General features: G+C 42.8%; 1 pseudogene; it reads right to left on the bottom strand.

The window, feature by feature from the left end:
• Positions 1-12,075, bottom strand: part of LOC111146097 — a 30,753-nt pseudogene that overhangs the window by 1,135 nt on the left and 17,543 nt on the right.

Genomic DNA, 12,075 nt, shown 5'->3' with positions numbered 1-12,075 from the left:
AGGGAGCAACCACTCTGAGAGCCAGGGTTAGAGCCCTAAGTTTACTTTGCAGACCTCTGGGGAGTCACCTAAGGGTATATTAAGCTTAAAATAAGTAAATATGTCATGTGTCAGATCAGATGCCATCTACATAGAGGCTCCAAAGATTGAGAACAACTTATGAATAGAGAAAAGTGCACAATTCTATGCCATAAACCAAGGTTTGTTTTTTTGAAGTGAAGAAAGACTCCTCCCGTTTTACCTGAGTTCCTTTAGTGCCAAACAAAACCGTCTATATCAATTTTTAAAACATCCAATTAAAAATTCAAAGCAAAAAAAAGTTTTAGAAGCATTTTGGGAAAAGACAAACACTATATAGTACGTTGTTTCTTGAGTCTTGTATTTAAAATGTCAGTTCTAGCAGACATCTCTGTGATGGGAAAATGATGAGTAGAGTGGTCTTGAGGATGTCCCAGGAGGTCTGTTAACTATAAGGTTATAAGATCCACAAGGCCATGAGATAAAGGCTTTTATGAGAAACTAGCAAATCGGTTACATGAGCTAAGGAGCAATTAGGAAACATCCTCTTTTAGGGTTTGAATATGTTTTCTCATGTAATCTTTAGACAACCTGTGAAGTAGATTGTATTTTACTCATTTTACAGATGAGGAACTGAAGCGCGGGGTCCCTAAGCTGCAGCACCAACAAGAGGTGGAGCTAAAGTTTTAACTCAAATGGGTCTGACTCCAAAGCCTGCCTGCCATCTTTTCAGCTACCATCAGTCTAACAGGAATGAAGTCATAGCATGACGCCTGCTTTGGCACAGTAGATTGAGAGCAGTTGTAGAAGGCCTTCAGTACCAAACAGAGCATGCGGGCAAAGCCATCTTGCAGGTAAAGGAGAGATGCTGAAGGAGCCTAGAACAGGGTAGCTCTGTGCTAAGGAGAGTGGTAGCCTGGTGGCTGGTGGGGAAGGTGGTATTGATCCTTAGGAAGAAAAGGAGCAAATCTTGGGATCCTGTCCTTTTAGAACCAACCCAAGGGTATGAAGGACTCTTTCCCCGTGATACATAGCTCACAGGATAAATGTCTGTTTTATAAGATTAAGCTACCAAGTAATTAATAAACATAGCCACAATGTGCACGCAAATAAAAAGAAAGCAAAAGAGCCAAAGGAGGAGAGACTACAAACCCGGTACTGTCCCTTGTGACACAGCCGGTGCTGGCATGCACCTCTGTGAACAAAGAGCATGTGTTCCAGTGACATGCTTCTTTGTCAGGGGCTTCACTGCCAGAGGCATAAATAACACAGGCGGAACAGGGTGTGTCTCAGCGCCCTGCCAACGTCTTCCACAGGACTGTCAGTCCACAGGCCTGAAGGGGCTGTTGTCGCAGTGCCCTGGTTTTGAGTGTTGCTGTACTTAAGATCATTCTGAGTATGCATCTGGGTGCGAAAAAGAAGTAGAATATATAATTGTATCTAATCCACAATTATTTTCATGTCCAGAGATTTATGGATTTGAACAAGGGCTGAAAGAGATTAAGGAAAACTGAAAACGACTTTGTTTCTTAGGGAGTCTGAACTATGGGTGAATCTCTTTTTACTCCCATTAATGTTAATGTATGTGTGTGTGTATATATTATATATATCTTACTGCAGAATATGTCTGAGAACACTTTGAGCTAGTTTATAACTCCTTGGGCCTGCTCTCCACTTCACTGCCTCAGCAGCAGCATCAGATGACCTGAGCCTTCCACAAACCCTGTGGCTGTGAACAGAATTTAATAAATTTGAAGGTGAGAGGAAACAGCACCACTCAGGCATTGGTTTAACTGATTTTGAAACCAGTTTAGCAGAATGGGCACATTTTCTGTCCAGTAAAGGCAGTATATGAATCTGGTGCATAATCTAGGGTGAGAAGATCATTGTTTGTTGTTTTTTTTTTAAGAATTTTATTTATTTATTTGACAGGTCACAAGTAGGCAGAGAGGCAGGCAGAGAGAGAGGGGGAAGCAGGTTCCCCGCTGAGCAGAGAGCCCGATATGGGCTCAATGCGGGGCTCGATCCCAGGACCCTGAGACCATGACCTGAATCGAAAGCAGAGGCTTAACCCACTGAGCCACCCAGGCACCCTGATCATTGTTCTTTAAATACTAAATATTCCATTCTTCCCCTCCTCTCCCAAGCCTATGTGCATACACTGGTAAGATCTGCCTTTTGGGTTTCCACAATAGGGCGTGTGTACCAGTGACAGCAGTTAGACAACAAATGGGAGTTGAAGGATCTAAAATTCTCAACTAGACTGTAAGCTTGTACAAATATTCCTGAGGATATGAATGGAGAGTAGAAATCTGGGGCCATCTTTAGGACACAGGTGCTCTGCAAATGTGTGTTATGTTAAAAATAATGTCACATGTATTCAAAAATACTATCTGAGCAGCTGAGATTGTTGAGACAAAGGGAGAAAGAAGAGCAAATAGGTGAAAATGGGGTAAGGAATGAGATCCTATTAGTCTCCAGATGGTAAAAACAGAGGAGGAGAGAGTGTCTGGTGTATAGGCAGCTACAGGTCCGGTCAGGAGCCCCTGCCAAGGAAACCAGATTCCTTTCTGCTCTCTGAAACAGCTGTAGGTGCCTGGCCTTCCTGGTGCAGCGTGAGGAGCTATGACTAGTCAAGTTTAATATTTATTAAACATCATCCTTATGCCAAATACTGTGCTTGGGACTTTCATGTACACTGCATCTCAGTTAATCCTGGCAACAGCTCACTGGGACAAGATTATAATCCCCTTTTATTGTTTAGGAAACAGGTTCAGTGAAGCCAAGTGGAACTCACATAACCAGTAAAGAACCTGGATTTCTCTGTCATTAAGGTCTCACTGTAATTCATTCCCATTACTTTGATCCACTAGTCCTCACAACTGCTTCTGAAAAATTTTTTTGTTTTCTCTGCTTTAAGAAGATTTACGTGCTCATCATGGAGGAGGTGGAAAGTAAAAAAAAAAACAAAAACAAAAAACCAAAGCAAAACACCAAAACTGAGAAAATAAAATAAAATTTAGAAATTAAATTCGTACCAATGAGACCTATCCACCATTAAGGCGTATATCCTTGCAGGTTTTGTCCACCTGTGTATTTGTAAGAAAAAAAAAAAAAAAAAAGTTTTTTGCTTTTCAGAGAGGGACTCTTGAGTTAGGAATTCTGTTCCATTACTTATTGGCTGTGCTTTTGGACAAACCACATAACCTCTCTGAGGCTCAGGCTGCTCATTCGGGGACTGTTGCAAAGATTAGACGTGGTCATGTGGGTGAAGCTCCTACCTGGCACAGTACCTGGCTTCCTCTTCTGTGCTCCAGGCACAGTCACCAAAAGCCCAAGTCTCTCCCTTTCCCTAAGCAGAGGCCGTTGGAAGTTCTGCTGTGGCCTTCAGTCCTTCACCTCCAGTCCGTGTCCTCACCTCCAGTCTGTGTCCTCACCTCCAGTCCGTGTCCTTCGCCTCTTGTAGGGACCCTGCCCCTCTGGCTGAGAGAAGGGCTCACCCAAACCAATATACAATTTCACTCTTAAAAGGGGCAGGCCCCTACCTCTCTGTCTACTTGTGATCTCTCTCTGTCAAATAAATAAAATCTTTAAAAAAAAGGGAGGGGCAGGCCCCTTTTCAGTTTCATTCAGTTCTTGGTCTCTTGTGGAACTGGGAATGTGTTCCTGAGCTAGCCTGAGTGGCCCCACAGTGTTGAGCACCCCTCTCCATAATTAGCCAGCATCCCACCGTCTGGACCCTCTCCTACATCACAAGGATTTCCTTGTCCACACAGGACTAAGACTGATCTCAGAGTCCTGCTCCTGATGACTGAACTTTCCATCTGTTCTCAAACTTGCTTTGCCAGCTCCTGCCTGGCCATGGGCCCCTCAGTGGGCATGCAAGGTACTCCTCCCTCACTCTATACTCTGACATTACTCAGGGAATTGTTGTGCTCCCTAATTTGTTAGGCTCTTATTTTGGTAAAGGCCATAAGCCCCAGGTACCCTCACATTCTACTTCCTTGAAAAGCAGGTTCCGGGTGGTTTTGTTTTGTTTTGTTTTTAATGTTTATCTATGCATGCACTATAGAAAACTTGGAAAATGTACTCAACAAAAAGAGGGAAATAAAAATTTCAATTCAGGGCAAAGCACTGCTCATGTTTTGGTGTCTGTTCCTCCAGTCTTTTCTCTACCCACATATGGTACTTTCTCAGTCTCAGGTTGCCAGAAGCATCGTCTCATTAATAACAGCTTTTCAGGGGGGCAGGGAGGGGAGAGCCCACTACATTAAATATTCATATAAATTATAAGAGACATCCTTATTTCAGAAATAGCAAGTAGTGAAAAAAAAAGTATCGTAGTACCGAGGAAATACTGTGTATATTACATTCAATTTTTCTTTTTCATAAGTGGGATGATACTGTAACCTGCTTTTTGGGGCTAACAATATATTATGAACATCTTTCCCTGTCATTGAATAGTCGTTTACAATATATATTCCTTGAGGACATTCTTCTGCAAAATGAAAATAGCTTTTCTTCTTCTGAATATAAAGACAATACATATGCATGTAGCAAATTCATGCAATGCAAAAAAGTATAAAGAAGAAAATAAAAGCCCGCCAAAATGCCATCACCTAGCGCCAACCACTGGTAACATTTTTGTGAATATTTTCTGAGTTATCTCTATGAATGTAGTTGCATATGTAAAATATAGAAATGCAATCCTACTATACATTGTGCTTTGTGACATGCTTTCCTTTTTCCCTTAGCAAAAGATTGCTCCGTGTCAATAAATATACGTCTCCATTATTTTAAATATCTATCTATCTATCTGTTTATTGGCCTCCTTCATTTTTAAAGTCTGCATCATATTTCGTTGTATGGACGTAGCATAACTTATTCACCTGGTCTCCTACTCATAGACATTTACTTCCAGTTGTTTCCCACTACGTATAACAGCTTTGTACAATTAGGTCCTGAAAATAAATTCCTAGAAGACAATTCCTGAAGCAAAGTATATACGTTTCGAATTTGGATGTGCACGGCAAGTTGCCCTTCAGAGGCTGGACTTCTTTTTTTTTTTTTTTAAAGATTCTATTTATTTGACAGACAGAGATCACAAGTGGGCAGAGAGGCAGGCAGAGAGAGAGGAGGAAGCAGGCTCCCCGCTGAGCAGAGAGCCCGATGCGGGGCTCGATCCCAGGACCCCGGGATCATGACCTGAGCCGAAGGCAGAGGCCCAACCACTGAGCCACCCAGGTGCCCCAGAGGCTGGACTTCTTTTACATTCCTGTTAGCACCGCATAAGATTTCCCCTCACCCTTTCCTAAATTAGGTACCATCTTTCAGAAAATCTTCAGTCAGTCAGCATGACAAGGTTGAAAACCTAGGGGTGTCAAGACAATTCAATGTGAAAAGAGTAGTGTTTTACACAAATGGTGCAAGGAATATTACACATCCACAGGCAAAAGAATGAAGCTGAACCTGTACCTCAAAGGATATGCAAAAATTAACTCACAGTGATCACAGACTTCAATATTAAGAGCTAAAACCGGAAGACCTGAAGAAAAGAAAGGAGTTAACCTGCATGACCTTGGATTAGGTAAAGCTTTCTTAGGTGTGACACCAAAAGCCCAACACACCAAAGGAAAATGAAAGATACATTTCGCTAATCAAAATTTTAAAACTTTAAGTTTCAAATGATGCCGAGCAGAAGGTCCAAAGACAATGCGTGGGAGGGGAAGAAATACCTGGCAGTCGCATATCTAATAAGGGACTTTGTTCAGAATATATACAGAACTAGAACTCAACAACAAAAAGACAAATAACTAATTACAAATGAACAAAAAATTTGAATGACATTTCTCCAAAGAAGGTATACCAATGGCCAAGAAGCACATGAAAGGAGCTCAGTTATCATTAGGCTTTGGGAAATGCAAAGCAAAACTGCAGTGAGATACCACTTCACCCCCACTAGGATGGCCATGATAAAAATGATGGACAAGTGTCGGTGAGGAGGATGTAGGGGAACTGGAACCTTGTGCATTGCTGGTGGGAATGTAAAATGGTAGGGCGGCTCTGGAAAACAGCTCCGCAGTTCCTCAAAAAGCTAAACAAAGCCAACAATTTCATTCCTACCATATACCCAGGATAATGAAAATATATGTGTACACAAAATGTGCACATGAATGTTTATGGTAGTGTTATTCATAATAGCTATAAATTGTAAACAATGCAGATGTCCATAAACCGATGACTGGGTAAACGAAACATGGCATAGCCATACGATGAACTTTTTTTCAGCCATAGGAAGGAATGTGGTACTGCTAGATGCTACAACATGGATGAACCTTAAAAAAATTATGCTAAATGAAAAAAGCCAAACGCGAAGGCCACGTATGATTCTGTTTATGTGAAATATACAAAACAGACAACTCCACAGAGGCCGAAAGTAGATTAGTGGTTGCTAAGGGCGGGGAGTAATGGGGAGTGAGGGCTAATGAGTATGAGGTTTCTTTTGAAGTAACAGAAATGCTCTGTAATTTGATAATGGTGATGGATTTAATTCATATGCTCCTTGCCATCTCCTCCCAAATCCTTAAAAGGATTTAAAACTAAGGGTGGGGAGGGGCACCTGGGTGGCTCAGCCAGTTAAGCATCTGCCTTAGGCTTACGTCAAGATCCCAGGTCAAGATCCCAGAGTCATGGGATCTAGCCACACATTGGGCTCCCTGCTTGGTGGGGAGTCTGCCTCTCCCCCAACTTGTGCTCTTGCTCACTCTGAAATAAATAAATAAAATCTTTAAAAAGACAAAGTTGAGGAAATTTTCCCAGAAAGCAGAACAAAAAGATAAATACTAAAGGAAAACTAAAATTAAAGGACAACCCAGGTGGCCCCATATTAAATTAATCAAAATTCAAGAAAGAGAGAAGACTTGGGGCGCCTGGGTGGCTCAGTGGGTTAAAGCCTCTGCCTTCGGCTTGGGTCATGATCCCAGGGTCCTGGGATCGAGCCCCGCATCGGGCTCTCTGCTCTGCGGGAAGCCTGCTTCCTCCTCTCTCTCTCTCTCTGCCTGCCTCTCTGCCTGCTTGTGATCTCTGTCTGTCAAATAAATAAAAAAAAAAAAAGAGAAGACTAAAATGAAGGGAATTAGTGGAAGTCTACATCCCAAATGGTGAGCTACTGTTCCAATTCCCCTTCCAGAAGGCTACTAGCTAATCTCCAAAGGCAGGAGATTGGAGAATTCTTTTCAGGCGAAGTGACTGATTTAAGAGAAAATATCTAAAATAAGCAGATTTATTTTTCCTTGGCTATATTTCTAATTTCCAAGGGCTTTGTCTTGTTCATTTTTCATAGCACCCTGTTTTTATTTCATTGATGTAACATCTTTTCCTTCTTTTAAGATTTTTTTTTAAATTTAAAGATTATTTCATTTGAGAGAGAGAGTGGGGAGTGCTGTGGGGGAGGCAGCAGAGGGAGAGGGAGAAAAATCTCGGGCAGACTCTGGCTGAGCGCAGAGCTCTCCTGGGGTTCAATCCCATAACCCTGAGACTATGACCTGAGCCAAAATCAAGAGTCCGATGCTCAACCAACCAAGATACCCAGGTACCCTGAAGATTTTTATTTTTAAATAATCTCTACACCCAACAGGACTGGAGCTCACAACCCCAAGACCAAGAGTCGCATGTTCCATCACTAAGTCAGCCAGTTGCTTTATTGTAACATCTTTCTATCTTTGAAGAGATAAAGTTGCATTCTCATATCTGAAATGGGTTCATTTTCTCCAAGTTCCTTTTCACTAACTCAGATTTTTGGCTCCTGTGTTCAGAGTCTTTCCTGAGTACCTGATCATTCTTGACTATTCATTCATATTTACAAGAGAGGCACTAAAAAGTTGAGTGGAGAGGCTCCTGTGTGGCTCAGTCCTTTGGGCTGCTGACTTCAGCTCCTGTAGTAATCCCAGGGTCCCTGGGATTGAGCCCCACATCGGGCTCCTTGCTCGGTGGGGAGCCTGCTTCTCTCTCTCCCTCTGCCTACCTGCCTGTCTGCCTCTCCCCCTGCTTGTGCTCTCTCTCTCTGTATCAAATAAATAAATAAATATCTAAAAAAATAGTAAAATAAATAAAAAGGTGAGTGGAAACTGTGTGTACCAGTAGGTCTTAAAGACTAATGGGCATCATGCCACGGTGCTCAGGAAGCAAGCTGGCACTTCCACTGCAAGACCCTCAAACGTCAGTATTTTCATTATCTACAGCTATAAAAGATGAACTTATTGAGCAATAATACAACACAGTTCCTTTGGATTTCCAGACTGAAATAGCCCGTGAAGTCACACTATAACGAGATTTCAGAAAACCAGAAATCCTAAACGTGTCCTAGGAGGAAAAAAAAAGTCATAATGAAAGGATCAAAAGTCAAATGGCCTGAAACTTCTCAAGAGAACATGGGAAACCGGAAGACAGTGGAGCAATTGATCCCTTCTGAGGAAAAGGACCCTCTGCTGAGAAGGTAACACACAGCCAAACGATCCCTCAGGATGAGAGAAGACTACAAATGTTTTCAGACATTCAAAATCTCAGAATAGTAACCCTTCAGGCACCCTTTCTTAGGAAGCTACTGGAGAATCCCCCCCCACTGGGGTAGCTGGACAGTAGGTCTAGAGAGCAACCCAGGATGGATGGAGCAAGAGGTCAGAGGGTTCCAGAAGGGATGCTGGAAAATAAAAGTGAGGATTACCTCCCATGTAACCACACTGAGAGGTCATTTTACAGCTTTCATTGAGAAATGGAAACAACGAAAAGGGGTCATTCTTAACCCCAGGAAAAAGAAAAAATTGTACGACAAATACCGGTATGTGGCTCGTCGGAAGCCACGCTAATATAAATAACCAGGACTGAAAAGAGGGGTAGTCAAAACTGGGCGAGAGTGACGGTGGAAGAGAAGGAAATTCCTCTTTCTCATGTTAGGAAGTCAATAGTTAATGGTCGGGACACCTGGATGGGTCAGCTGATTAAGGATCTGTCTTCAGCTCAGGTCATGAGCCCAGGGTCTTGGGAGCCAGCTCCCCACCTCCCACATCCCAGTCAGGCTCCCTGCTCAGGGGGGAACCCACTTCTCCCTCTGCCTCTCCCTCTGTCTCTCTCCCCTGCTCCTGCTTTCTCTCCCTCTCTCAAATAAATAAAGATACTTACAAAAAAAAAGTTTAATAAAAAATAGTTAAAGGTAACAGTTAATGTCTCAAATTAAAAAAAAAACAACCTAAAGAGTACTATAACCATATTATTTATGTAAAAGGAGGCCAACACCAGAGGCAACAGCTGAAAAGAACTGGAACGACTCTCTGGGAAGAATGGGAAGTGAGGTGGGAAGTGTGGGACAGGAGCCCCTGTTTGGGTAAGAGCTCTGTAGTCCTATTTGGAGTTAAAAATCTCTGTCCATGTTCTAACTCTGAAACAAATGAAATTTAAACAGCAAGCAAGCTGGCAGAGATAGCTCCTGGCAGTAGCTGTGGATGCTGAGAAAAGGTGTTCTGGCTGCCTCAGATCTGTTCTCAAAGGGCTGGATGTCCCCGGAGTGGCCAAGAGGACAGACGGTGTGGGAGGCGCTGAGGGGCTAAGGGACTTCATACCTTTTTCCAAGTGTCTACTCAGGGAATGAAAGTGGTAGGATATGAGCTCAATTTGGGTCAGATTTTCTTAATCCAGCGGCAACATGCACTTTATATTTTTTTAACTTTTTAAAAAAGATTTTATTTATTTATTTGATAGAGATCTCAAGTAGGGGGAGAGGCAGGCAGAGAGAGAGAGAAGAGGAAGCAGGCTCCCCGTTGAGCAGTGCGCCCAATGTGGGGCTCTATCCCAGGACCCTGGGATCGTGACCTGAGTTGAGGGCAGAGGTTTTAACCCACTGAGCCACCCAGGCGCCCCAACATTTTATTATTTTATTTATTTGACAGAGAGACAGCAAGACAAAGAACAGAAGGGGGGGTGAGAGAGGGAGAAGCAGGCTCCCCGTTGAGCAGGGAATCCAATGTGGGGCTTGATCCCAGGACACCAGGATCACGACCCAAGCCGAAGGCAGATGCCTAACAATTGAGCCACACAGGAGCCTGCAACATGGACTTTAAAAGAAAAGAAATGGGGCGCCTGGGTGGCTCGGTGGGTTAAGCCTCTGCCTTCCGCTCAGGTCATGATCTCAGGGTCCTGGGATCGAGTCCCGCTTCCCCCCTCTCTCTCTGCCTGCCTCTGCCTACTTGTGATCTCTCTCTCTGTCAAATAAATAAAATCTTAAAAAAAAAAAAAAAAGATGATGCCGAGACCCTAGCATTGCTTTTCTGTCCGGTTTTGCATGGTGTTGGGAGATTCCTAATTTCTCCAATTCTTCAGATGTTCTTTACTGAGAAGCTGAGAGAGGGCTGGGGCCTCCTAGGAAGCCACTGTTTTTCACCGAACATCCTGGTTCTTCTTGCCGCAACAGCCTGAGCAGGTATGTTTCTCTCAGTTGCTCACTTACATTGAGGAATAGTTCCATAGGGTAAAATGGGCAGATGTTAAGCGTACAGTTGGTGAGTTTTGACAAAGGTATATATGTGTAAAACTGATACCCCAAAGAAGTTAGAAAGTATGGCTATCCCATTCCCCTGTAACCCTTCCAGTGCCCTATCAGAGGCAACCCTCATCCCAAATTACATTCCCAAGAGATGGTTTTGCCTGTTCTTGAACTTCGTATGAATGAAATCATACCACAGGGTACTCTCATGTCTGACTTCTTTCACTCAACATGGTATTTTTGAGATTTATCTGGGTTGCTGGGCATTCACTTCTTCTAATTAATGAGTCCTATACTAATGTATAAAAATAATAATGCAACTTGTTTACCCATTTTCCGAGAAGTTTCTTCTCTCTGGTGACCAGCCTTGTTCCTGACCTGGAGCACGTCTTTTTATGGCACTTAACAGTGTTTTTTCCACTACGTGGAGTTGAAGGGTAAACAGCTAGGCTTTTTAAAAGACCAGCATAATTTACACACATGCTATTAATGAAACCAGGTGAAAGACATGTTCATTTAGGTTAAGGCTATTTCTGTACCTGGAGGAGGTTAGTTAAAAAGCCTGTGACAATAACCTCCGTGTGAGGTAACTCAAGTCCAGATCAAGTTTTTTGCTGTGAGGGGAGAGAAGGAGGGACAGGCAAGCTACATATTTCACAGGAAGATTCGACCAGGCTTTGTGTCAGATTAGATGTATGGGATGAAGGAGCGGGATGAAACAAGTCATATTTCAAGGTGATCATTTATCTGCCCATTGAGTCCCTCTTTTCTTTACAGGTTGGGCCGATTGGTCCCTCTGCGGGCTCGTCCTATTAGGGAATTTAAGGAGCCCTGGTTCAGTGGCTCTTCGCCCTCCAGACCCACCGTACCTTTCATCCTGCTTCTCGCGACTGAGTTTTTACTACATACTGTGGCGTTTTTTGTCAAGGCATAGTGAGATTGAGAAAAGAACACCGAATTTGGAACCATGTGAACATAATACTTTTAAAACAAGTAACCTCTAAATGTAATCAAAGAAACTATCTCTATAAATGGTTTCATACTCTAGGCTCCTGAAAGGGAATGGGTGCCGAGACTGGCTTGCTCCTAGAACCCTGAAGTTCATTAGCCCATTAATCCTGTCACTCTGGGATAGCTGGATGATAGGAAACTATTTAAGCCTAATGACCAAAAAAAAAAAAAATCACTTGGGTTGCAGTGGGAGGAACTCTGCTCCAAGAGTAAAGAAATCTGGACCCCAATCTTGTCTTTACTGTGTAAGTTAAGTTCTTTCCCCTCTCTGTATCTTCTATTGAATGAAGGAACAGGACTGCATGATCTTTGAGATGCTTCCAGCTCTGACATGCTAGAATATAATGCTAATTTCTAAGGAACAGATGTTATCATGATATTTATAAAGGGTTTGCTAGGGGCATCTTTATATCTAAGACAAGATACCTTTTTCCCTTTGATAAACTTAAGTAGATATCCAGAAGTGATGAGTCAAGTGGGGTGATTTCCAGGAAAAGGAAACTGAGTCGTGT

Source organism: Enhydra lutris, unplaced genomic scaffold, assembly GCF_002288905.1.
Source record: "Enhydra lutris kenyoni isolate GAN:26980312 unplaced genomic scaffold, ASM228890v2 scaffoldscaffold13, whole genome shotgun sequence".
NCBI classification, from domain to species: Eukaryota; Metazoa; Chordata; class Mammalia; order Carnivora; family Mustelidae; genus Enhydra; species Enhydra lutris.
The sequence above is the reverse complement of the archived record's forward strand: the minus strand, read 5'-3'. Positions and strand labels throughout refer to the sequence as shown.